The sequence below is a fragment of the Cebus imitator genome, unplaced genomic scaffold (genome assembly GCF_001604975.1).
Source record: "Cebus imitator isolate Cc_AM_T3 unplaced genomic scaffold, Cebus_imitator-1.0 Scaffold316, whole genome shotgun sequence".
Classification (NCBI taxonomy): domain Eukaryota; kingdom Metazoa; phylum Chordata; class Mammalia; order Primates; family Cebidae; genus Cebus; species Cebus imitator.
In genome coordinates this window covers 1,022,759-1,027,791 of record NW_016107631.1, presented here as the reverse complement: position 1 = coordinate 1,027,791, position 5,033 = coordinate 1,022,759, and positions in this window count along the sequence as shown.

The following is a 5,033-nucleotide window of genomic DNA, read 5'->3' as shown; positions in this document are numbered from 1 at the left end:
TTCCCATACTGTTTTTGCCACAACCTTGAGTGAATTCCCACAATCAACAGAGTAAATTGACAACCTGCAGAATGAGAGAAACTATCTGCAAGCTATGCATCTGACACAGGACTTATGACCAGATTCTATAAGCAATGTAAACAAATCAACCAAAAAAAAAAAAAAAGCCCACGAATAACCCTAGTAAAAACTGAGCAAAGGACCTGAAAAGACACTTCTCAAAAGAAACCAAACAAGGGACCAAACAAACATACAAAAAATTGCTCAACATCACTAAGTATCAGAGAGAGGCAAATCAAAATCACAATAAGATAGCATCTCACACCAGTCAGAATTACTGTTATTAAAAAGTCAAAAAATGATTAATGCTGGCAGGGCTGTGGAGAAAAGGAACACATACATTGTTGGTGTGAGGGTACATTAGTTTAGTCCCTATGGAAAGCAGTTTGGAGATAGTTCCAAAAATGAATAATACAATTACATTTGACCCAACAATCTCATTACTGGGTATATACTCAAATGAAAATAAATTATTCTACTAGACTCCTGCATTCATATGTTAATTGTAGCACTATTCATACTAGCAAAGCCATGGAGTCAATTAATGGTGTCCATTAATGGTGGATTTCATGAAGAAAATGTGGTACATATATACCATGGAATACTAAGCAGTCATAAGAAAGAAAAAAATCATGTGCTTTGCAGCAACGTGGATGAAACTGGAGGCCATTCTCCTAAGTGAACCAGTGCAGAAACAGAAAACTAAATACCAAAATACCACACATTCCACTTATAAGTGAGCACTAAACATTAGGTGCACATGGACACAAAGACGGGAAAAAGAGACACTCAGGACTCCAAAAGGGGGAGGTAGGGAGGAAGAAGACATTGAAAGACTACCTATCAGGTACTATGTACACAATTTGGGTGACAAGATCATAAGAAGCTCAAACGTCAGCATCAGAAAATATACTCATTCAACAATGCTACACATGTACTCCTTGAATCTAAAAAGAAGTAAAAGGTGTCTGCATGTGATAATGAACAGAGAACTGTATTAAAAATTCATTAGATGTGCAAGGCACAGTGGCTCATGCCTGTAATCCCACCACTTTGGGGGGCTGAGGTGGGCAGATCACTTGAGGTCAGGCGTTTGAGACCAGGCTGGCCAATATGGTGAAATACCATCTCTACTAAAAATACAAAAAATTATCAGGTGTGGTGGTGTGTGCCTGTAGTCCCAGCTACTCGGGAGGCTGAAGTAGTAGAATTGCTTGAACCCAGGAGGCGGAGGTTGCAGTGAACTGAGATTTCACCATTGCACTCCAGCCTGGGTGACAGAGCAAGGCTCTGTCTCAAAAAAAAAATTAGTTTGATCTATGAAGATAAATACCAGGAGAAACACTGAACCAAGTTCAAGGTAAGTATGGACTATATTGTGAGACTGGAAAGGAACAGAGAACTAGCATTTTTAATTAGAATCTATTTAACAGGATTATATTTTTTACTCAATGCACCTATATGATTTAAAAATTAGAAGTATTAAAAAATAAGTTGGAAGACATGAAAGGTGAGGAGATACAGAAGGAATACTGGGAAAAAGTGGGTGGCGAAAACATTTAGTGGAAAGAGGCTATGATGCTGAATATTATCTCAGTTCAACCCACAACCCTACCAAAGGCTTAGGAGGTACATATTTTATTAAAAGAAAAAGAATTAATGACATGGTGAACAACAAGACATAGACCGAGGACTCATGAAAGGCATGAAGTATATCACTTCAAGAATAAAATTTCCTCATGAAAATTAAAGGCCTGCAGAAATTCAAAGAAAAACAATGTCTTTATGAACTGTGCATGCTTCAGTAAGAAAGGCTTCTTGGAGAAAGTGATGATGAGTAGCATTGGAAGTGTTAGGGAAGCAGGAGTCTAGGAGAGCCAGAGTGACGCCATTTTAAAATCAACTCCATCTGAAAACCAGAGACACATTCCCTGCCAGTTACCATCCATGGTCCCAAAATGTTTACAGCTAAGGAAGCAGCTTGGTCATGCCTGCAAAGACAAACTCCAACAACAGAAAGTCCAGATGTCCCAATACCTGTAACAATATATGCTTTCAAGATAATTATGGTTATGCTTTGATGTACTCACACAAGAAAATGTCAAGGACAGTTTCCTTCAAATCAATACATTTTATCATGCTGTCTGCTCACCCTCATGTAGTCACAGCTTAGTTTAGTCTTCACATAGACAAGACCCCTATACAAGAAAAAGTGAAAACAAAGATGGTGCGTGTCTCCAGCTGCTTTCTGAGGATGCCTTACTCTGTAATGGATTCGTTTCTAAGAAACTCACTTCTTTTATTGTGCTCTGTGACTCACCTTGAATTCCGTCCTGCGTGAGATCCAGAAGCCCTCTTTTGGGGTCTGGGTTGAGATCTCTTTTCCAGTAACAGAAGGACTTAGAAGATGAAGAAGACAGAGGAGGAATTAAGGCCCTCCTGGTGGGCAAAGCAGCCTGGGCAAGGGCATGCAGGTGAGATGGAGTACAGCTCATTGGAGGACAGAGATGCCCATACATCTACTGGTATCTTACCATAGTTGGGATTGCAATAATTTTGCACCAAGTGTGAGGCTAGCTAGCACTCCGATGTTTCATTACCAGGACAAAGTCTCTTTGATATTTCTGTACATAAGGCTTCTCAATATTGGCAATATTCATATTTGTGATTGTGGACAGCTCTCTTGGGCATTTTAGGATGTTTAGTGGAATTTAGTAGGATGTTTAATTCCTAGCCTCTGTCACTTGATCTCAATAGTGCAATCACCCCATCTAGTAGGAACAACAAAAGCCCACTGCAGACACTGACAAAGGTTCTCCAGAGCTGAGGAAGGAAGCAAAATGCTCCTATTGTGACCCACTGCTCTAGCAGTGGAGATGCTTTATATAAGTCCCTGTATACCCCAGGTAATGCCCCCATTGAAGCAGAGGCTTATGACAGTGGGATGACAGCTGTGTTCAGGAAAGTGCTGGCTTTGAAGCGAGGAATAAATTAATAACTCACTGGCAAAAGCACTGATGAAAGTATCTAATGAACCAAGGCAAACTTTCCCATGTTTTTGTGCATTAACGGTTGAAATCATTTACATTATGGGGACATGGGAAGTTGTGTAATTTCTGGGTTTTGATGAAGAAGCCAAAAGTATCTGCCAGAGGCTGACAGCTGACTCTGGCTCTACTTCCAGATCTGGATCCTGATCTATCTAACACATTAGATAGATCCTGGTCACATGGTGTCATGGTAACAGTCACTTCTAAAGAAAAGGGACACTGAGGTGACCCAAGCCCTGTTTGGCAAGGTCTGGTCACCTCCTCTCTTCACTTGCGTTCTTTCTCCCTTACTCCAGATTTCCCTCCGGGAAAGTGCAAATACTGGTGCATTGCCCAGAAAGTCACAGTGATGCCTGATTTTAGTATTAAGTCTGATGCCTGTTTTCAGTAAGACTTTAAATTAATCCTTTTTGTCTAAATAGACTTTGTAATAAAGCATGTAATTCAACCAATAAACTGTAAAAAAGTCAAAATCTGCTCTTGAAAGTCAATTTCACGGTCGTAATTAAGCACCTAGGCTGTATGACTGTTACACAAAGACAAGGAAACCACAGCATTCTCAAGAAGCACATACAGAGAGGAATGGGCATGTGTCAGGATTCTGGGGATGTCAGGAGAGAGCTACTTTAATTATACAATCTCTTGATCGAAGAAAGAGTATATACCAATGACTGTGTATTTAATAATGCCCTTTAAAAAAATTTTCATTTCTTTCTTTCTTAAGACTCTTATTTTTTTATGGGTGCATAATAGGTGTATATATTCATGGGGTACATGAGCTATTTTGACACAGGTAGACAAAGTGTAATAATCATATTTACCAAGTCAGTAAATGTGGTATGTATCACCTCAAGCATTTAGCATTGCTTTGTGTTACAAACCTTCCAATTATACTTTTTTAGTTATTTTAAAACATACAATAAATCATGTTGGCTGTAGTCACTGTGTTGCTGTGTTGTCAAATACTAGATCTAATTCATTCCATGTAATTATATTTTTGTTGTCATTGACCATCTCTACTCTGCCCCAAAATATCTGAATTAACATTTCTCAAACGAGGACATACAAATGGCCAAGAAGTATTATACTTTTTAAAGTTATTAAAAAAATTTTGTCCTCACCCCGGTAGGCATCATTCTACTCTCTATCACCATAATTCAGTTTTTTAAATTTTTAGGTCCCATAAATGTGAAAACATGCCAATCCAGTCTTTCTGTGCCCAACTTATTTCACTTAACATAATGTCCTCAAGTTCCATTTATTTATGTTGCAAATGATGGAATCTCATTCAGTTTTATGACTGAATACGGCTCCGTCATGTATATGTGTTACAGTTTCTTTGTCTATTTATATGTAGATAGAAGCTTAGGTTGATTCCAGATCTTGGCCGTTGTGAATTGTGCTACAAGAAACAAAGGATATCTTCAATATTAAGGGCAACCTAATTTTCCAGTGTTCTGTGATGAGCCTGGTAGTCCTAGGAGTTGAATCATAAACACAACTCTAAATAATAGGAAAAGATGATGAGCAGCTGACATTTAGACATCACTGACTCTGCACCGGGCACTGTTCCCAGTACCTTACCATTTTTACTTTACTTACGAGTCACAACCATTCTATGACTGATTCCGTTTTGAAGGTGGCACAAAGAGTTAAGTGTCCTGCCACTGTGGAACCCTCAGCAAACAGGAGAGCTGGGATGTGAACACAGGCGGTCGGTCTGGCTTGGGGTCATCACTCAGGAGCCATTAGTCATGGGCCTGTGAAGGAAAAGGGCCGCAGAGCTCAGCAGAGATGCAGCTTCCAGGGCTGCCTGTTCTAGGCTTTTCTGTGCAAATATAGAAATCACTGAGAAAAGATGACTTTCAAACAACATTGCTATTTCATATTAAGTACAGCAAGGCCTTTCATTTGCCAACATGT